This window comes from Gossypium hirsutum, chromosome A09, assembly GCF_007990345.1.
Source record: "Gossypium hirsutum isolate 1008001.06 chromosome A09, Gossypium_hirsutum_v2.1, whole genome shotgun sequence".
Taxonomy (NCBI): domain Eukaryota; kingdom Viridiplantae; phylum Streptophyta; class Magnoliopsida; order Malvales; family Malvaceae; genus Gossypium; species Gossypium hirsutum.
Window position 1 is genome coordinate 58,100,523 of NC_053432.1, and position 23,983 is coordinate 58,124,505.

Sequence of the window (23,983 nt, forward strand, 5' to 3'; positions counted from 1 at the left end):
AACCTATGGTTAGACGTTATTAGTCTCGAAAGAGATAATAATATAACTTAGGGATTTCTACGGATCAAGTCAAATGAATAAATCATCTAATTCAGAGTCAATTAATAAGTGAAGTCTAGATAGATTTTTCCTTGGGTATTGTCTTAATCAATCGAATTTTCTAAAAGTACTTTCCCCAACTTTCTTTCTCTGCACCCTTAGTTTAGTTAATTATTTTGATAAACAAATCCCTTAATTTTTAGGCTAGATAATAAAAAGAAAGTAATTACGAGTACTCTTGGTTCCTTTGGGTTCGACAATCCAGTCTTGCTAAAGCTATACTACTGTTCGATAGATACACTTGCCTTCATCGTGATAATAGTTGGTTTCAAGAACGATCATTTATAAATTATTTAAAACTTATCGCAAATATCACGAATCAAGTTTTTGGCGCAGTTGCCAAGAAACTAAGATATTAGGAGCACTCAATTTTTATTACTTTAGCCATTTTACTTTATTTGCAAGTTAAATTTTTATTTTCTTTTCTAATTTTTCTTTTATTCGCTCCTAGTAGGTTTTTATAGTGTATGACTAGAAGAAACCCGTTGGGACCATTATTGTTTGATAGTGAGATCGATCGCATAGTTCGTAGAAACCAAAGAGAAATAAGGCGAAGCTTAAGATACACAGAGAAAGATCAAGAGGACGATACTTCAACCACAACCGAGGAGATGGCTAAAAACTAGGAAAATTTGCTACCTCCTGCGATTGCCGCTGATCTAGTAAATCAGAATTCTACTCCACGCACTATGTATGATTATGCTAAACCTACTTTAACAGGAACTGAGTCAAGTATAGTTAGGCCTGCTGTTGCTGCAAATAATTTTGAACTAAAACTTAACACAATTCAAATGATACAGCAATTTGTTCAGTTTGATGGTTTGTAGGATGAGGATCCAAACAACCACTTGGCAAATTTTCTAGAGTTTTGCGATACATTTAAAATCAATAGCATTTCTGATGATGCCATTCACCTTCGGTTATTCCCTTTTTCATTAAGGAACAAAGCTAAACAGTGGTTGAACTTGTTACCACCAGGGTCAATCACTACTTGGGAACAAATGACCGAAAAATTTTTATTAAAATATTTTCTATCGACTAAAATAGCCAAATTACATAATGATATCTCTTCTTTTGTACAGATGGATTTAGAAACACTCTATGATGCATGGGAGAGATACAAGGACCTTTTAAGAAGATGCTCTCAACATAGGTTACCACTCTGGCTACAGGTTCAAATGTTTCACAATGGCCTGAATCCTTCGACTAGACAGATAACTGACGTAGCTATTGGAGGAAATATCAATAATAAGACACCTGAGGAGGTTATGAATTTATAGAAGAGATGTCACTGAATAATTATCAGTGGCAAGTCATGAAGACAAAGCCGACGAAAGAAGCTGGCGTTTTTAACATTGATTCGGTCACCATGCTCTCTAACCGGGTAGAACTTTTGAATAGAAAAATTGACGGTTTTCTTGGTTCTTCACAGGTTCACCAAGTAATGCAATGCAAGTGGAGGAGGATTGACCAATTCAGAATACTCACCCTACGGCCACAACATAGAAAATGAGCAATTAAATTATATGGGTAATAATCCTCGACCTCAAAATAATCCTTATAGTAACACTTACAATGTAGGATGGATGAACCACCCAAATTTCTCATGGGGAGGCCAATGGAATCAGAGACCACCACCACCTCCAGGTTTCCAACAACAACTTTACCAGCAAGAGAAAAAGCCGAACCTTGAGGAGATGCTAACAAAATTCATCTCGGTGTTGGAAACTCATTTGTAGAATACCGAGATAGCACTTAAAAATCAACAAGCGTCAATCCAAGGGCTCGAAACTCAGATAAGCTAGCTCGCTAAATTGATATCTGAATGACCACAAGGTAGCCTACGGAGTAACACTGAATCTAACCCAAGGGAGCAACTCAATGCGATTGCCATTCAAGATGAGGAAGGGTTAGTTACATCTGAACCAGAACTGAGGCATGAAACTGTGGTAAGTAAAGGTAAAGGTGGGGTAGATCACAACAAGCAGAAAATGGTAAGTAAAGAGTACAAACCATGAGTGCCATACCAAAATGTGAAAGGAAAGACCACACAGATGAATAATTTGGTAAATTTCTTAAACTATTAAAGAAATTACACAATAACTTTCCATTTATTGAAGCCCTTTCACAGATGCCAAACGCAGTCAAATTTTTAAAGGAGCTTTTAACAAATAAGCTGAAGTTGGATGACGTGTCACATGTGGAGCTGAACTCAGTTTGCTCAACTATTCTACAGAATAAGTTGCCAACAAATTAAAAGATCCAGGGATTTTTACAATTCCTTGTTTAATTGGTAGCTTAGATGTTAATAATGCTTTGGCTGATTTAGGGGCTAGCATAAATGTCATTCCTTACAAAATGTTTAAGCAACTAGGTCTTAGGAAACTCAAACAAACTAGGATGAGTATTCAATTAGCTGATAAAACAATCAGATTTCCTAAGGGTATTATTGAAGATGTACTCGTTAAAATTGACAAATTTATATTCCCAGCTGATTTCGTTATTCTAGACATAGAGGAGGATAGTAATGTTCCTTTCATTTTAGGGAGGCCTGATGGCGTTATGTCGTGATAGGTTTTAAATATTTATAATTAATCATTCTTGAAACTAACTATTATCGCGATGTAGACAAGTGTACCTATCGAACAGTAGTATAGTTTTAGCAAGACCGGATTGTCGAACCCAAAGGAACTAAAACTACTAGTAATGACTGTCTTTTTATTATCTAGCCTAAGAATAATGGGGTTTTATTTTAACTAACTAATTATCTAAACTAAGAACTCACAGAGAATAGAATTGGGGAATTGCTTTTGGAAAAATCGATTGAATTAAGACAATACCTAAGGAAAAATCCACCTAGACTGTACTTGTTATTCTTGTAACATCCTAATTTTCGGGTTTTTTCGCGATTCTAGATATTTTGGTAAAGTTTTTAAAATTTGGTATTTGGTTGTGGAATTCATAATTTGAATAGGTAAATGGGCTTATGGAAGGCCCATGTGCTGGCCAAAAGTCGATGGAATTTTTGAATTTTGGACTTAAGAAGTTAGGGGCCTTGGATAGGTGGTCTTATTAAAATTTGTGGGTAAAATTTAACACAAATGAGCCTTTGGTAAAATGGCTAAGTGACGCCACTAGGGAGCTATAAGGGTGGTGTGTAAGTGTTGGGGGGAAGACCTGGGTTCGATTCCCTGTGATGGCAAAGGTAATGTTATTTTTATGCTTGTACATGCTAGAGTTTAAAGCTAGATGGAACTCTGTGGGAGAGTTTGAATCAGTCAAATGCATAAATTAAGGAGGGATAAGGGGAGAGATTTTAGGTATTTAAGAGGAAGATAGAGCTTAGCCAAATTGAGGGGATTAAAGAGGGGATTTCGGCAGAGGGGTTTTAGTTAGGGATTTTCGGCAATAGGAATTAGGGTGTGTCGTTTTCTCCTTTTGATGTAGTTTTTTTTCTCTTTTCTTTTCCAGCCGAATCTACCTTCCTCCCTCTCATCTTTTCTTTTTTTTTGTTTTCCAGAACCAGCCCACTACTCCCCTTCATTCACCTATTATTTTTCTTACCACCACTACTGCCGAAATACCGCAAAAGCCAAAATCTGTGAAGCTAGGTGGTGCCGATTTCTTGTTGACCAACAAACCTCTTTTTCTTTTCAGTTTTTGGTGGCCAATCCCTTTATCTTTTAAGCATAAATAGGTTCAAGAAGAGAGACTGTGGTAAGTGCTCGAACTCTAAACGATTCCTATAGTAACTGTTGACAAAAGTCGAAACCCCTATAGTTTAGGAGATGGCCGAATGTGGGTATAGGCTCTATTGGGTTTTTCTTTTAATCTTTTTATGGTTTGTTTAGTGGAGGAGCAACAAGGCGTAGGGTTGACTTGGATTAGTTTGGATCATCGGAGTGGCTAGAGCTAGTCATCAATTTCGGCAAAAGTAAGGTTCTTAAGGCCATTATGGAGGGTGGCCGAATGTGTAAGTGTTGATATTAGATGGTTCTCGATTTGGTTCAATTATTGTGAGCTGATCTACTAACGGTTGATTATAGGAGAAATCGTGTAGGAGATCTTGTCGAGGAATATCGCAAAATATGTGTGTAACGAACCCTTTTTCATAGCTTAAAACAATAAATGCTGAAAAGCCGAAATTCCAAAATTCTGGCATTTCGAGGACTTGTGAGCAAGCAAACACTCATTGGTTAGTTAGATTCGCTAAGTTGATGATCGGGATCGTTGGAACAGGTAAGAGCACAATTTTTGGCATTACGGTAAGTTGGGCCTCGAGGGGCTGAAGTTGGGCCCAATGGGCTTTCGGGCCCATTTGGGTAAAATTGGTAGAAAATGAAAACCTGTTAAATTGCGCATTAAGACTGGTAACAAAATTATGGAATATAGGCTAAATGGGCCTAGATGACAAAATCGGCTATGTAGGGCCCATTAGGGGTTTTTGGCCCAATAACTCGGTATCGCGAAAAATGGGCCAGAATTGCTGTTTAAAACATATGAATGGTTAGTAACTAATAATGAACATGGAAAACCCTAATATTTGGTAAAATTATGAAACTACCTTTATAATATGGAAATGATTGTTTTGCTCCTAAGTAAAAATGACCATTATACCCCTAGGGTTTAATTATAAATTTGATACGTGGGATATAATATACATGATTGATATGATATGCACATGATATGTATGATATGCACATGATATGTATGAAATGCACATGATGAATTCATAAATGCATTGGGTTGGGTTTTTATATGGATGGAGGAAGTGCAAAAGGGCTTATGCCCCAGTTTATTGAAAAGGGCTTATGCCCCAGTTTATTGAAAAGGGCTTATGCCCCAGTTTACCGAAAAGGGTTTTGCCCCAATTATTAAAGAGGCTAGGCCTCCAGATATATGACAAAGCAGTTATGCTGCCAGTGGTGTGTTGGTTGGGTGGGTTGAGTTATTCCCCACATGGTGTGTTGGTTGGTACGGGTGGAGAGTAGTGGATGGTGGGTTGAGTAGTCTCCCCAAATGGGCTTGCACATATTCATTGATATTACGTGTGATATTGAAATGATCCTATGGGCCATACCATTTACAGTAAAGGCTTCGGCCTAGTAATATGAAATATGAAAAAGCTTCGGCCCAGTATACGCTGAGATTGAAGTTGGGCTTAGGCCCAGCAGGCTGATATTGCTTTGGGCTCTGAAAGGGGCTTGTTACACATTGAGTTTCCAAACTCACCCCCTTTCCTTAACCTTGCAGGTGAGCCTTGATTTGGGGACTTGGAGCCGGAGGGGATTTAGAGTGGCCACGGTGATCGCCTTTGGGCTTTTGAATAAGTGTTTGGTTTTCATAAAGTTTGCTTTATTTATTATTTATTTTTGGGTTGTAATAAGGCCATTTTGACTTGATTTTCTTTCTTTTCTGGGATTATTTTATTTTTAATAACTTTAATCTGTTTGTTAATAAATGGGCTAGACTTAGGACGTGTTTTCAAAATGATAATTGTTTTCAAAATAACACCACATCACGATTATCCAATTTATCAAAGATTTCAACTTAAATAAATTACAACTCGATTTAACCAAGTGTGGCAATGGTTGTGGGCATGTCTAGGATTGGATCCATTTGAAGAGCTTGGTACTTAAGCAGCCTTCATGGCTCACCTCCTCTGTTACGGATTCCTACCTGGTGCCCAGCTTCCATTCACTTTGTTAGCTTAATAAAATTCAGTTTTTAAAGCACTAAAATGAAACATGGACTTTTAACTTCAATGTGGCACGTCAGATTCAGCCATAACGTCTGGGCCAGGTTTGGGGTGTTACATTTAGTAGTATCAGAGCCAGGTTGCAACAACTCGGCTGTGGATCGGGTCTGAAAAACTTTTCGAAAAAAATAAAAATAAAAATTTACCAAGAAGTGTATTTTTTGGAAATAGTTTTGAAAAGATTTTCTCAAAAATGTTTTATAAAGGTATACATGATAAAATGGTTTAAGTTTTTCTGGGTTTTTTTAAAAACGGGTCTAAAATCGAGAATTTCAAAAACAAAGATATTTTTTGCAAATTTTAAGATAATCTATTTTCTGTGATTAAATACATGGTTTGTGGTTTTTGGTTTGGAGAAAGTAGTGGCGCACTGAATCCCCGGCACCAAGTCTGTAAGTATATTCTCTTTACGATATGTGATAATGATTTGATGCTATAAATAGAACTGAAACCCTACTATGATACTTTAGATAGGGTAAAACTGAAAAATAGTAGGAATGAAAATTGTAGCTAGGCTACGACGATGCGAAAACAATCCTTGAACTCTTATATTTCCATAAGACATCTCGTAATAAAAAATTGAACATTAGACTAATGTCATAAAATTCATAATCAGATAAGTCGATATGAGTACAAGAGGAACTCGTGGATGTGGCCGCGGACGTGGTCGCGGAAGGGTGCAAGCTGAATCTTCATCCTCAGGGCATAGGCCAGCTGAGGAGGCATCTGTGCCACAGGCAACAGAGACTGGGTCTTATGATCGGGCTACAGGGATGATGCTTTGTCCCAAGCCATGTTAAGGGTTTTAGAAAGAGTTGCTGGAGCTAGCACTGGGACAGTAAATAGGGGATCCATCTCCGAGCGACTTCAGGCTAACGGAGCAGAAGGTTTTAGGGGCGTATCTGGAGTAGCCCCAAATGTGGCGGAGTATTGGCTAGAGGCAACAGAGCGGATTATGGACGATTTAGATTGCTCTGTGGAGCAAAAGCTGAAGGGGGCTGTGTCGCTGCTACATGACGAGGCATACCGATGGTGGATCACCGTAAGGGAGAGTACCCCAATTGAGCGAGTAACCTGGGAATTGTTCAAAACTGCTTTTAAGGGGAGGTATGTTGGAGCTAGTTATGTGGATGCTCGTCGGAAGGAATTTTTGAATCTTACTCAGGGTAATAAGACTGTCGCGGAGTATGAGGCTGAGTTTTTGAGGCTGAGTTGATATGCCAGTGGGATAGCTGCAACTAAGTATGAGCGCAGTGTTCGGTTTGAGGATGGCCTCCGCGATGAGCTTAGGGTATTAATAGCTCCACAAAGGGAGCGTGATTTTGCTGAATTGGTGAAGAAGGCTAAGATAGCCGAGGAGGTAAAATGGACTGAGCGGCAAAATCGTGAGAAGGACCGACCCAGATTTAGGAGGGATTTTAAACCTTCGAGTGCTACGAATAGGAATGTTAAAAGAGCAAGGATGGAGGAACCGGTTCGAGCAGTTCCAGTAAATACTTTTAGACCGCTGGCTTGCAGGGACTGTGGTAAGGTGCATATGGGGGAGTGTTGGAAACAAACTGGAGCATGTTTTCGATGTGGGTCCAAGGAGCATAAGTTCAGAGAATGTCCTCAGAGAACAGCTCAGGAACTAGCTGCGGAGCAAAGGGATGTCCAAACACAGCGAGGAGGACCACCACCACAGAGAGGTCGTGGGCAAGGTAGAGGTGGCAATGTTAATAGACGAGGACGTGGGGCACCTGGCAGGGGTGCTAGACATGCTGAATGTAACACCCCCACACCCGAAACCGTCGCCGGAGTCGAGCTTGTGGAGTTACCGAACATAATTTATCAAATTAAGAACTTCAAATCTTTTGTTTCTACATTCACAGCTTTCTAGCTACTCGCGTCACAGTTACAAGAAAAATCATATCTCGAGTTACGAAACTCAAAATCAAGATCCATAAATTTTATCTAAATCTAGACTCATATATCTATTTACTAATTTTTTTCTAGAATTTTTGGTTGGGCCAATTAGTACAGTTTATTAGTTAAAGTCTCCCCTGTTTCAGGGTTTGACTGCTCTGACATCTGTGTATTACGAATCAGATATCTCTCTATAAAGAATTTCAATGACTACAAGGTTTATTTCTCTTAAAACTAGACTCAATAAGAAATCTGTACATATAAAGAATTACTTCTAATTATTTGTCTACAATTTATTATAAATTTTTAAAGTCAGATCGAACCTTCGACCCATCCCGATGAAAGTCCTTTGGATAGTGTGATCGAACCTTCGACCCATCCCGATTCCCGAGCTGGCTTGTTCAAAAGTACAATAAATAAAGAGGAGGGAGTAAGCATAAATGCTTAGTAAGTTCATATGTTAATAACAAGTAACATAACAATACAAATATACCAAACAACTTTAGCATGGTATCACCAAAACATATATCATATTTCTAAACATCATTCATCATCTTACTACCTTATCGTTGTTGTATCTATTATCAACCCGAGAGTTAAGACCATACCCGTCCAAAGTGTTCATTTCACAACACTTACCAAAATGTCGCTTGCATCTTAAGTGTTCTTTCATTTCACTAGAAATTTCACCCGTTGAACACATCGGAATACAACTCGAATACACGGATAATTTGCACATATGTGCCTCATATGTAATCAAGAAATCATGTAACCCGCCCCTAAGTGAACTTGGACTCAACTCAACGAGCTCGGGCGTTCGCATCCATAAGTGAACTCGGACTCAACTCAACAAGTTCGGATGCCTAGTTACATTTCACGAACTCGGACTCAACTCAACGAGTTCGGACATTTGCATCCATAAGTGAACTCGAACTCAACTCAACGTGTTCAGATGCTCAACCATCCTAGTGACATGTCACTTGTATCCAAATCTATTCCTAAGGTTCAAACGGGCTTTTTTCCTCGATCTCACATTGCCGTCTTCCATGGAATATCGGAACCGATACTCGGTAGCAATTCATATTTATCAAGTAGTAAACATAATTTGCATATTACTCAACATTAGCCACAAAGCATAATATTTCGCGATAAAAAAATCAGCATATCATATAATTAACATCAATAACTTAAAAATAATATTTATGCTACATTATTTACACATGAACTTACCTCGTATGCGAAAATGGCTACTTTTACCATTTCGTCTACAACTTGGTATTTTTCCATTTTAGCCCGAATTTCAGTTTTCCTTGCTCTATCATTTAAAATATAGTCTAATTAGGACTCACATTATTCAAATTGACCCAAAATCATATTTTTGCAAAATTGCAATTTTGCCCCTAAACTTTTGCATATTTACACTTTTGCCCCAAAGCTCGTAAATTAAACTTCAGCCTATTTTCTTATGTTTTATGACATGCTGATCATTTTTCCCTTCTATGGAAACATCAAATTCTCACTCTAACATGTACTTATGACTATTAGGTATTTTTACCGATTAAGCCCTTTTGCTAGTTTTCGCTTAAAACCGAGTAGCACAAGTTGTCTAACATAATTTAAAACCTCATATTCTATCATAAACACCAAAATACACAAATTTCACCTATGGGTATTTTTCCAAATATGAACCCTAGGTTGAATTATTGCTAGCATAAGCTTAATCGAGCTACCGGGACTCTAAAAACGTAAAAATCATTAAAAACGAGGCTAGAACGGACTTACAATCTAGCTTGGAAGCTTGAAAAACCCTCGCCATGGTTTCTCCTTGCTATATTCATCCATGGGGTTGAAGATGAGCAAAATTGGCTTTTAATTTTGTATTTTAATTCATTTTACCCCTAAATGACCAAAATGCCCTTAGTACTAAACTTTCCAAAATTCCATCCATGTCCAATTTTTGTCCATAGACTTAGAAATTGGTAAAATTTCTATTTAAGACCTCCTAATTAATATTTCAAAACAATTTCATACTAGAAACTTCTAGAATGCAAGTTTTACAAATTATTCGATTTAGTCCCTAATTTCAATTTAAGCACTTTGTGCATAAAATTTCTTCACGAAATTTTCACACAATCATGCAATCATATCATAGACCTCAAAATAATCATAAAATAATTATTTCTATCTCAGATTTTGTGGTCACGAAACCACTATTCCGACTAGGCCCAAAATCAGGATATTACAATTCTCCCCCCTTTAGGGATTTTCGTCCCCGAAAATCTTACCAGAAATGTGGTCTTCACTTAGATTCCTCAATTTCATATTCAGTGCTGAAGAACTTTCACTCAGGCGGTGCCTCCAATATATCTCATTAATTTCTCATATATTCTGAAAGTTTACGAACTCATCTCTTAATTGTTCTTAAATTTTCGACCCTTCTCCGTTTCCCTTGTCATCTTGACATAAAACCAGATCTCAATTTGGTTAATGGAGACTAGAATTCCAATAAATTCAACAATCAAAAAGACCTAAAATTCCATGAATCTGATGAGTAGGAATTCATTCAATACCGATATGATTTATAAATCTCGCCAAACATTTAACAATAGGATACATCACATTTTCCTCTTTCCGCCATGGAAATAATTCTGATATGGCCTCAAGAATAATCCTTCTCATTTCCATCCCAATATCAACACTGGCAAGGATAATTTTGATAGATCCCAATGCTCGGCTTTAACCTCTTTAACAACTCAGATTTTATGTAACATCGAATGCTCTAAACTATCACATTACCTCACTGTCTTGAAACACATCACAATTCATACAACGGTCCATTACTGAAAGTCAGGAAGTCTTTACTCAATGTAGACTAGTCTAGTTCAGACGCTTCGGTTACCAATATTCTCATCTATCCGAACTCTGTCAACATGTAATAAACTTTTCAGCTTTCACAAGACGAAAACCTTATCATTCGTAGTGACTTTAACTAATATCCAACTCTTTCTAATAAATATACACTTCTCGTTCAGACTATTTACTCTTTTATCTGTACAAAATGAAATTCTATTATCAGACTTGAGAAAAATAATCCTAACATAATTGTCACATGAAATCTTTCAAATAAATAATTCACCATACCGACTGAAACTCGCGCTTTTATCACCTATGCCTTTACTGATGTCAAATCCTTACATAGAAATTAGAAAAAATCCCAATACTAAAATCACCACATTACCAAGATCAAATTAGAAGTATAGTCATATTTGACATGATTATCACGAGCTGAAGAACGCACTTCGAACACGAGTCATAATTGAAAAATTATGGAACAAAGATAACAAGGAAACCGAATAAAGAAATCCAAGATAGAGAAATCCAGAATAAAGAAATCCAGAATAAAGAAACCCAAGATACGATACTATACCGGAGAATCGAAAACCAAACTCATAGAGAAAATACAGAATACCCCGATAATTCTTCAAAGAAAGAAAGTCCAGAAGAAAACATCAATATATATCTTCCCATACATATATATCAGATGAAGCATCAAGTAAAAGAAACAGAATCATAATATCATATGTATTCTCTCATCAATTCTTATCAGACGAAATGAAATAGAATACTCGATGAAATAGAGCAATATAAATTATAAACCAGTCAGACTACCAATGCTTTCATCCAACACCAGGATTAAAAGACATTCCCATATAACAAGAATTTGTTCAGAAGATCAATAGCCATAGAAATATTTCTGAGAACGGATAAACACATAGAACATCTCAAAAGGGACTGCTAAATCTGTCCAGTCATAACTGTCACACTCAGATAGTTCACATTTCAATTATCATTTCCCCAACTAGTTCTGCCGTCACAAATTTCATATTAAACCATTCACTAAAGAAGGCCAGTTCTGAATAAATTTTGATTTACACTTTTCTCGACCTTGCACCTGAGTACTTCGGTTTACCAAGGAGAATTCCTTTTCTAACTGGGACAGTGCATAACTCCAATAATCTTTACATCAATCCGATACTTTACTGGCTCTGACTTTACTTATCAGCTCATTTTCAATCTCTGATCATGCTTATAATTATTCTATCACTGAACTCTTTGGGTTCTCAACCAAAAACTTATTCAATACAAATCTCATGAAATTCCATTATAAGTACCACTTTGGTAAGGGGGAGGGGTTGTAGGACCTCTGACTCGACTTTTTATACATACACATATGACACAACTACCATCATCATAGCAACATCATCAAAATCATGTCATTCATTCATGTTGGCTTACACCAATTTTCCTATTGTCCCATTTAGACAATATACTTATGCATACATTCTATGTTTTCTAGATAGCTTTACTTATCCATTCATTTAATTAAATTAATTCATGCTCATGACATCATATAAGGCATCACAATCACAACTTTCATTTCGTGCGTCATCATGTACATATCATTACAATCATATAATTCAGTCCAACAATTTAACATAGATAAGTTCATTTCATTATAATCCTTTATCTCATAAAAAATTGTATATCATTAACATTCATCAACATTTAACGTCCAATCAAGACAAGGACATTTTCATTCGTATCATGATATTATGACCTTTATTCATACCTCTACTACTTTCTATTTATTCCGTTCATCTTATCAAGTAAGCCACATACACGACATCGTATGAGCATTAAGCAAATATGGATATTTATCACAACATGAACTTTCATCTCACATATTATCACATATGTATCATAAACTTTTATTCATACTTTTCTGAACCGAGACTTATCATAATCATAACTTTACTCAAATACATTCGCATAACATTGAACATGGTCAGTGCAGCTCGGTTGGAGCGTACCCTGTCTAAATAAGACGGTACTCATACGCGTCGGAAGACATCACACTATCACAGATCAGTGGCATGTATAGCAAAGCTTTTACACATGCTAGGTGTGACAGCCCTAAATTGACCCTAGTCGGAAAGTGGTTTCGGGACCACAAAACTGAGTCATAAAAAATAATTAACCGTTATATTTGATGCTTATTATATGTATATAGGCATGTGTGAAAATTTCATGTTTGAATTTTGTTAATTGGAAGTGAATTTTGCTAAATAGGACTTGTGTGAGAAAATTTAGAAATGTGCTAGGCAAATGTCAAAGTGGCCTATTGATGCATGTTAGAAAATGTTTGTCCTTGCATGTCAAATTACCCAAAACTTAGGATGGTGGCCGACCATGCTATGGGTTAAAATGTATTATAAACATTTTATGTTAGTGTTTTATGTTAGGAATAATAAAATAAAGAACATGGGTAATAAAATAATAGTGGTTAGTAGGAGGAGAAACAAAAAAAATTAGCTAGGGTGCTCCTCCATTGCCATGAATTGAAGGAAGAAAACAAAGAAAAAAAAATGTGTTCATCTTTTAACATCCTTGGCCGAAAATGCTAAGAAGAAGGGGGAAGGGGAAGTAAAATATTCGACCACTCCTTCTAGTCTTGAATAAGGTATGTAATTCATGGTAGCTTTTGGAATTGTTGAATGTATTAAGCTAGTTACTAAGTCCCTTAGTTAGCCCATGTTCAAATTTTGAATCTTGTTGGTAACATGAGCAATCGGTCATGAGAAAATGTTCAAGAAATGGTTGTTGTTCATGTTATTTGGATGAGAAATGGTGAGTTTTGTTGTTTCATGTTAAAGTTAGGTGAATGATGATAGATGAGTGTTTGAACTATAAAAAGAATCATAGGTGAGCATTAGATACTAAGGGAAAAGAATCGGCTACCTTGTTATGAGCTAGGGCCGAATGTGAGTTTGGTTGTGTTTGAATATTTCATGCTTGGTAGAATGGTGGATGAAAGTGCCGAATGTGGTCTTTGGTTTGGGCATAGGGAATAATAGTATGCATAGGTTTCGGCTTTGGTAGTACCTATGTAATTATAATTAGTTCATTTGATGGTTTGGCATGAGGTGATAAGTAAAAGTTTAAAGGTAGCTTAAGTTAATTGATTATATGTGTGTATGCTATTAGAAATTCAAGGAATTCTCGGCAAAAATGTGGTTAGGGGTTAAGTCATGGGAACTTGAGGGTATTCATATGTGGACCTTAAGATTTTGTACACTATGACTATGTGAGTTAGGTGTTAAATAACTTAATCATGTGTATGCATGACCAAGTATAATCGGCCACATGAGTAAAGAAATGGGTTAATTGATATGTGGTAAATGTTAAGTGTTAAACGAAATGGAAATGATATCATATTGGAATATGTATACTCGACCACATGAATGCATACATAGATTGGTGTTGCATGTATTCGGCTATAGGTAAGCATATTGATGATTCTATCTTGACTTAGATAATTGGTTAAAGGAGAATATTAGCTAACATGTTGAATTTGATTCATGATTTCATGCATATGACTCTAATGTCCAATATATATATATGGACTAAGTACCTTGAATTTCTCTCGATGTTCAAAATGATTAAATCAATTTATTTGTTAAAAAGCTCAAGAGCAAAGGGGAACTAAATCCGATAAAGGGAAGGAAAAAGTAATTGAATAGCCGTTGAAGTCGTTCGACAGCATCCTAGGTAAGTTTTCGAGTAATGGAACTTAGTTTATGATTTGATTAAGTCATGACATATAGCATAACAAATAAACGGAGATATAATGATTCAACTTGAATTATATATTGAAGTGACTAGTTTATACTTGTGACGGGTAGCCGAATATGGTAATGCTTGATAAGTGACTTGTGTTTGAATTCCAGTTATGAAAATGAAATATAGATGCGCCATGATTTATTGATATGTGCATGAATATCCGGATGATAACCGGGCTAAGTCCCGAAGGCATTTGTGCTAGTGACTAATTCTGGGCTAAGTCCTGAAGGCATTTGTGCGAGTTACTATATCCGGGCTAAGTCCCGAAGGAATTTGTGCGAGTTACTATATCCGGGCTAGGTCCCGAAGGCATTTGTGCGAGTTACTATAACCGGGCTAAGTCCCAAAGGCATTTGAGCGAGTAGCTATATCCGGCTAAATCCCGAAGGTACTTGGTTTGGGAATGAGCGATCTTGCTGTAAAAATTTCAATTAATACGCTCGTAAAATCCCAACGATGAGGTATGTTTTGTATATGCATTGGAATAATTGATTCCTTTTAAATAGTATTCGCTCAATCGATTAACAAGCTTCCGGCCTTTAGTCAAGTTAATACCTTATGTATGAATATAAGGGATGGAAATGTGAAGTAGGTATGATTTTGAGAATATGTGTATATGAAACTATTCGTTTAGTCATATGAATACTATACTTCAGTTGTGCATGATTTCATTACTCAAAACTTACTAAGCTTTAAATGCTTATTCCGTTTCTTTGATTCTCTGTTTTATAGATTTTGGTTCGTCAGCTATCGGACTCGGGAGTGTCAAAGTCGAAGTCATCCACACTATCAAAGCCCTTTTGGTACTCTTTTAGTTGAACTCTGAAAATGGCATGTATAGGACGGCCCTTTTGTTGTTAGTCAAGTACCTTCGGTAATGTATATATTTGGATAGCCATGCGAAAATGGCTTATAGATATTTTGACCATAGCATTATAATCATTTTGTATGTTGTTCATTGAGTGGTATGGAAATGTTGGTAACAATTAGCCATTGGAATGGTTAATCACGATCATTTTGGTGCTATGTATGACAAAACTCTAGTTGATCCATGGAAAATCATGAAATAGGTATAGTCTACCTTAAAAACAGATGCTGACAGCAGCAGTGATGTAAATTTGAAAAATCACTAAAATAGTAGGAATGGAATTAAATAGCGAATAAATTATGTAATCGAACCTTGATGAGTCTATTTTCATATGGAAGAAACAAAACGATCATATGAGCCGTATTTTAGAGGATGTTTAAGTTTTCGTGAAACATGGCCAGAGCAATTTCTAGATCCCCTGTTCAGACTTTGGAAATTAACTATAAATTAACCAGAGATAATTCGAAGTCATTCTCTATATGTACATATTCCTTTTCGAGTCTAGTTTCTTTAGAAACAAACGGCATAAGTATTGAAGCCCTGTACAGGGAGATATCTAAGTCGTAATGCATGAAGGTCAGAGTAGTCGAACCCTAAAATAGGGGAGACTTTAAGTAATAAACTGTACTAATTGGATCGACCAAAAATTCTACAAAACAATTTTTAGATGGACATATGAGTCTAGTTTCAGGAAAAATTTACGGAACTGGTTTTCAAGTTTTGGAACTCGAGATATGATTTTTAAGGTGATAGTGACGCAGTTAGCCAGCTTGTCTGGAAATTTGAAAAATGGACTGTGCAAATAAATGAATTAAGTCTGTTAGCACCTCGTGTTCGACTCCGGCAACAGTCTCGGGTACAGGGTGTTACAATTTTATTGGTATCAGAGCTACGGTTTAGTTGATTTTTGGACTACCGTAATACGTTTGGGTCTAGCTATACATGCCATTATGTGTTTATTTGATAGTGTGGTGTTTTCTGACAGTTAAAATGTGTTTCCTTATAGAAATGGATCCCGATCCCAAGCGGATGGTAGCTGATGATCTTGAGAGTGTAGCGCCTGCTCCCGCACAAGGGACAGCGCCGGCGGACTCTCAACCTATTGCTAGTAATCAGGATGATGAAGCTAGACAAGCTTTTTATAGCGTGATGAATGATTGGTTCAACCAATACATTCGAACTAATACGACTGTTCCACAACCTCCATTCCCGACTAATACAACCCCCGCACCTACAATACCTCCGGTAACTGACCAAATAAGGTCAAATAAGCCCCCAGTTGACAGAATCCGAAAACACAGGGTACTGAATTTAAAGCTACGGACAGCGATGATGCCGAGCAAGCTGAATTTTGGTTGGACAACACTATTCGGGTACTCGATGAGCTATCTTGCACACCCGATGAGTGCCTAAAGTGTACTATCTCCTTGCTACGTGATTCTGCCTACTATTGGTGGAATACGTTGATTTCTGTTATGCCGAGAGAGCAAGTAACTTGGGAGTTTTTCCAAACCGAGTTTCGAAAAAAGTATATCAGTCAGAGATTCATTGATCAAAAATGGAAGGAATTTCTTGAACTTAAACAAGGTTCCATGTCAGTTACTGATTATGAACGAAAGTTTGTAAGACTTAGCCGGTACGCTCGAGAATGCATTTCTTCAGAAGCTGTGATGTGTAAATGTTTCGAGGATGGACTGAACGATGATATAAAGCTGTATGTTGGCATTATAGAAATCCGAGAATTTGTGGTACTTGTCGAGCGAGCTTGCAAAGCCGAGGAGCTCAGTAAGGAGAAAAGAAAAGCTAATATGGGAGCAAAGGAGTTTCGTAAGAGATCTTCGGCAAAGCCCTTTCAACAGTCATCGAAGAAATTTAGAGATGATTTAGGCTGATCTAGAGACACTTCGGGCTTTTCTAGACGAGATCGTGATCGACCCCCTGTGGGTACACGAGTCACTTCGGTCACCAGTGTTGGAAATGAACGTCGAGACAGAACAGAGTGCCAGTATTGTGGTAAATGGCATTCGGGGAGTTGTAGATTCCATGACCGCTCCTGTTACAAGTGCGGATCAGCTGACCACTTTATTAAAGATTGCCCGAGATTGTCTGAACGGAATGTAAATCAAAGTGGGAAACTGGGTGCTACCACTGCTCGAGGTAAACCATCTAGAAACACGGGAAATCCTAGTGGTGGTCAGAGAGGATCTAGAGATGCTACAACCAGATCTGAGGCTCGTGCTCCTGCTAGGGCTTATCCTATACGCGCACGCGAGGATGCTTCCTCGCCAGATGTTATTACCGGTACTTTTACTCTCTTTGATACTAATGTGATTGCTTTGATTGACCCTGGTTCTACTCATTCTTATATATGTGAAACCTTAGCATCCAGTAAGACTTTACTTGTTGAGTCTACTGAGTTCGTAATTCGAGCGTCGAATCCCTTGGGTCGTTATGTACTTGTTGACAAAGTGTGTAAGAAATGTCCCCTAGTAATCCGAGGTTCCTGTTTTCTGGCCGATTTGATGCTTTTACCGTTTGATGAATTTGATGTTATCCTCGGTATGGATTGGTTGACCGTACATGATGCAATTGTAAATTGCAAAAGAAAAACCATTGATTTGAGGTGTGTAAATAACGAGATAATTCGAGTTGAGTCTACGGACTTGAATGGGTTGCCAGCTGTAATATCATCAATGTTGGCTCAGAAATATGTAAGAAAGGGGTGTGAAGCATACCTTGCGTATGTACTTGATGACAAAGAGTTAGAAAAGAAACCTGAATCTGTGCCGGTGGTTTGTGAATACCCGGATGTTTTTCCCGAAGAATTACCGGGTTTACCACCTGTTCGGGAGGTAGAGTTTGGTATTGAGCTTGTACCTGGGACTACACCAATTTTGATAGCTCCGTATCGTATGGCACCAACCGAGTTAAAAGAGTTGAAAGCTCAGTTGCAAGAGTTGACGGATAGAGGTTTCGCTCGACCAAGTTTCTTACCTTGGGGTGCACCAGTATTGTTTGTGAAAAAGAAGGACGGAACCATGAGGTTGTGCATCGACTATCGTCAGCTGAATAAAGTGACAATAAAGAATAAATATCCATTACCGCGTATTGATGATTTGTTTGATCAACTAAAGGGAGCCTCGGTGTTTTCAAAGATAGATTTGAGATCGGGTTATTATCAGTTGCAAATTCGAGATTCAGACATACCCAAAATTGCTTTCAGAACGAGATACGGTCACTACGAATTTTTAGTGATGCCGTTTGGGCTCACTAATGCCCCCGCGGTATTTATGGATCTGATGAATCGAATCTTCAGACCATATTTAGATCGGTTTGTAGTTGTGTTTATCGATGATATTTAGGTCTATTCGAGAAATGAAACCGATCATGCTGAACACCTGGGATTAGTGTTGCAAATTTTACGGGATAAGAAGTTGTATGCTAAGTTCAGTAAGTGTGAGTTCTGGTTAAGAGAGGTTAGCTTCTTGGGACATGTGATATCTGCATCGGGTATTTGAGTTGATCCGAGCAAAATTTCAGTCATATTTAACTGGAAGCCTCCGAGAAATATTACTGAAGTTCGGAGCTTTTTGGGGCTTGCCGGTTACTACAGGCATTTTGTAAAGGGTTTCTCGATCATAGCCACACCAATAACGAAACTACTTCAGAAAGATGTTAAGTTTGAATGGATAGAAAAGTGTCAGAAAAGTTTCGATCAACTGAAAACTTATTTGACTGAAGCTCCAGTACTAGTGCAACCCGAATCAGGCAAAGAGTTTGTCATTTATAGTGATGCATCCCTACTTGGGTTGGGTTGCGTATTGATGCAAGAGGGTCGAGTTGTAGCTTATGCGTCGAGACAACTGAAGCCACATGAGAAAAATTATCCAACCCATGATCTCGAACTAGTTGCCATTGTGTTCGCTTTGAAAATATGGCGACATTACTTATTTGGTGAGAAGTGCCATGTATATTTGGATCACAAAAGTCTCAAATACTTGATGACTCAAAGAGACTTGAATCTGCAACAAAGACGTTGGCTCGAGTTGTTAAAAGATTATGAGCTTGTCATTGACTATCACCCGGGAAAGGCTAATGTGGTTGCGGATGCTTTAAGTCGTAAATCACTATTTGCTTTACGAGCGATGAATGTACACTTGTCTGTTCTATCCGACAATGTGTTAGTAGCAGAATTAAAGGCCAAACCATTGTTGATTCATCAAATTCGTGAAGCTCAGAAAGTCGATGATGAATTGGTCGCAAGACGGGCTGAATGTGTTTCGAATATGGAATCAGAGTTTCAAATTGATGATGATGATTGTTTGAGGTTCAGAAGTCGTTTGTGTGTTCCAAGAAATTCAGAACTTATTTCGATGATTCTGAACGAAGCTCATTGTAGCCGAATGTCAATTCACCCGGGGAGTACGAAGATGTACAATGATATGAGACGTCAGTTTTGGTGGCATGGTATGAAACGAGACATTTTCGATTTTGTTTCGAAGTGTTTAATATGTCAGCAAGTGAAGACGGAACATCAAGTGCCTACGGGTTTACTTCAGCCGATCATGATACCTGAATGGAAATGGGATCGAGTCACGATGGATTTTGTATCTGGGTTGCCAGTATCGGCACGTAAGAAAGATGCGATTTGGGTTGTTGTCGATAGACTGACTAAGTCGGCTCACTTTATCCCCGTACGTACAGATTTTTCATTGGATAAACTAGCTGAATTGTATGTTTCTCAGATTGTGAGATTACACGGGGTACCTATTTCTATTGTGTCGGACAGAGATCCGACATTCACCTCGCGATTTTGGAAGAAATTGCAAGAAGCTTTGGGTACCAAGCTGCATTTTAGCACTGCTTTTCATCCCCAAACCGATGGTCAATCCGAGCGGATAATTCAGATACTCGAGGATATGTTGAGATGTTGCATCCTTGAGTTTAGTGGTTCATGGGAACGGTATTTACCTTTGATTGAATTCGCTTACAACAATAGTTTTCAATCAAGTGTTAAGATGGCACCTTACGAGGCTTTGTACGGTCGTAAATGCCGTACACCATTGTTTTGGACTGAGCTCTGTGAAAGTAAAATTTTCGGAGTTGATTTGATTAAAGATGCTGAGCAGAAAGTAAAAATAATTCATGAAAGTCTGAAGGCAGCATCCGATCGTCAGAAGTCGTACGTGGATTTAAAACGAAGAGATATTGAGTGTCAGGTGGGAGACAAAGTGTTTCTTAAGGTTTCACCTTGGAAAAAGATACTCAGATTTGGCCGTAAGGGCAAACTGAGTCCGAGATTCATTGGGCCGTATGAAATCTCCGAACGAGTTGGTCCAGTTGCATATAGGTTGCTTTTACCCCCTGAACTTGAAAGGATTCACAATTTTTTTCATGTTTCGATGCTTCGACGTTACAGATCTGATCCTTCGCACATAATTAGTCCATTAGAGGTTGAAATTCAATCTGACTTGAGTTATGAAGAATAACTGATTCGGATCCTAGCTCGTGAAGTGAAAGAGTTGCGAAACAAAAGGGTTCCGTTAGTAAAGGTGTTATGGCTCAAACACGAAATCGAAGAAGCTACTTGGGAAAACGAGAACTCTATGAAAGAACGATACCCAAACCTATTTACCGGTAAGATTTTCGGGGACGAAAATTTCTTAAATGGGGGAGAGTTGTGACAGCCCTAAATTGACCCTAATCGGAAAGTGGTTTCGGGACCACAAAACCGAGTCATAAAAAATAATTAACCGTTATATTTGATGCTTATTATATGTATATAGGCATGTGTGAAAATTTCATGTTTGAATTTTGTTAATTGCAAGTGAATTTTGCTAAATAGGACTTGTGTGAGAAAATTTAGAAATGTGCTAGGCAAATGTCAAAGTGGCCTATTGATGCATGTTAGAAAATGTTTGTCCTTGCATGTCAAATTACCCAAAACTTAGGATGGTGGCCGGCCATGCTATGGGTTAAAATGTGTTATAAACATTTTATGTTAGTGTTTTATGTTAGGAATAATAAAATAAAGAACATGGGTAATAAAATAATAGTGGTTAGTAGGAGGAGAAACAAAAAAAATTAGCTAGGTTGCTCCTCCATTGTCGTGAATTGAAGGAAGAAAACAAAGAAAAAAAATGTGTTCATCTTCTAACATCCTTGGCCGAAAATGCTAAGAAGAAGGGGGAAGGGGAAGTAAAATATTCGGCCACTCCTTCTAGTCTTGAATAAGGTATGTAATTCATGGTAGCTTTTGGAATTGTTGAATGTATTAAGCTAGTTACTAAGTCCCTTAGTTAGCCCATGTTCAAATTTTGAATCTTGTTGGTAACATGAGCAATCGGTCATGAGAAAATGTTCAAGAAATGGTTGTTGTTCATGTTATTTGGATGAGAAATGGTGAGTTTTGTTGTTTCATGTTAAAGTTAGGTGAATGATGATAGATGAGTGTTTGAACTATAAAAAGAATCATAGGTGAGCATTAGATACTAAGGGAAAAGAATCGGCTACCTTGTTATGAGCTAGGGCCGAATGTGAGTTTGGTTGTGTTTGAATATTTCATGCTTGGTAGAATGGTGGATGAAAGTGCCGAATGTGGTCTTTGGTTTGGGCATAAGGAATAATAGTATGCATAGGTTTCGGCTTTGGTAGTACCTATGTAATTATAATTAGTTCATTTGATGGTTTGGCATGAGGTGATAAGTAAAAGTTTAAAGGTAGCTTAAGTTAATTGATTATATGTGTGTATGCTATTAGAAATTCAAGGAATTCTCGGCAAAAATGTGGTTAGGGGTTAAGTCATGGGAACTTGGGGGTATTCATATGTGGACCTTAAGATTTTGTACACTATGACTATGTGAGTTAGGTGTTAAATAACTTAATCATGTGTATCCATGACCAAGTATAATTGGCCACATGAGTAAAGAAATGGGTTAATTGATATGTGGTAAATGTTAAGTGTTAAACGAAATGGAAATGATATCATATTGGAATATGTATACTCGACCACATGAATGCATACATGGATTGGTGTTGCATGTATTCGGATATAGGTAAGCATATTGATGATTCTATCTTGACTTAGATAATCGGTTAAAGGAGAATATTAGCTAACATGTTGAATTTGATTCATGATTTCATGCATATGACTCTAATTTCCAATATATATATGGACTAAGTACCTTGAATTTCTCTCGATGTTCAAGATGATTAAATCAATTTATTTGTTAAATTAAGCTCAAGAGCAAAGGGGGACTAAATCCGATAAAGGGAAGGAAAAAGTAATTGAATAGCCGTTGAAGTCGTTCGACAGCATCCGAGGTAAGTTTTCGAGTAATGAAACTTAGTTTATGATTTGATTAAGTCATGACATATAGCATAACAAATAAACGGAGATATAATGATTCAACTTGAATTATATATTGAAGTGACTAGTTTATACTTGTGACGGGTAGCCGAAAATGGTAATGCTTGATAAGTGACTTGTGTTTGAATTCTAGTTATGAAAATGAAATTTAGATGCGCCATGATTTATTGATATGTGCATGAATATCCGGATGATAACCGAGCTAAGTCCCGAAGGCATTTGTGCTAGTGACTAATTTCGGGCTAAGTCCCGAAGGCATTTGTGCGAGTTACTATATCCGGGCTAAGTCCCGAAGGAATTTGTGCGAGTTACTATATCCGGGCTAGGTCCCGAAGGCATTTGTGCGAGTTACTATAACCGGGCTAAGTTCCGAAGGCATTTGAGCGAGTAGCTATATCCGGCTAAATTCCGAAGGTACTTGGTTTGGGAATGAGCGATCTTGCTTTAAAAATTTCAATTAATACGCTCGTAAAATCCCAACGATGAGGTATGTTTTGTATATGCATTGGAATAATTGATTCCTTTTAAATAGTATTCGCTCAATCGATTAACAAGCTTCCGGCCTTTAGTCAAGTTAATACCTTATGTATGAATATAAGGGTTGGAAATGTGAAGTAGGTATGATTTTGAGAATATGTGTATATGAAACTATTCGTTTAGTCATATGAATGCTATACTTCAGTTGTGCATGATTTCATTACTCAAAACTTACTAAGCATTAAATGCTTATTCCGTTTCTTTGATTCTCTGTTTTATAGATTTTGGTTCGTCAGCTATCGGACTCGGGAGTGTCAAAGTCGAAGTCATCCACGCTATCAAAGCCCTTTTGGTACTCTTTTAGTTAAACTCTGAAAATGGCATGTATAGGACTGCCCTTTTGTTGTTAGTCAAGTACCTTCGGTAATGTATATATTTGGATAGCCATACGAAAATGGCTTATATATAGTTTGACCATAGCGTTATAATCATTTTGTATGTTGTTCATTGAGTGGTATGGAAATGTTGGTAACGATTAGCCATTGGAATGGTTAATCACGATCATTTTGGTGCTATGTATGACAAAACTCTAGTTGATCCATGGAAAATCATGAAATAGGTATAGTCTACCTTAAAAACAGATGCTGACAGCAGCAGTGATGTGAATTTGAAAAATCACTAAAAATAGTAGGAATGAAATTAAATAGAGAATAAATTATGTAATCGAACCCTGATGAGTCTATTTTCATATGAAAGAAACAAAACGATCATATGAGCCGTATTTTAGAGGATGTTTAAGTTTTCGTGAAACATGGCCAGAGCGATT

At 37.4% G+C, this 23,983-nt stretch overlaps 1 non-coding gene across 1 annotated transcript; it reads right to left on the bottom strand.

Annotated features, from left to right (window-relative positions):
* Positions 1-1,148: 1,148 nt before the first annotated feature.
* On the bottom strand, positions 1,149-1,255 carry LOC121207392 (small nucleolar RNA R71). Its single transcript, XR_005902483.1, has one exon. It is a non-coding gene; the product is annotated as a small nucleolar RNA R71 (small nucleolar RNA).
* Positions 1,256-23,983: the final 22,728 nt, after the last annotated feature.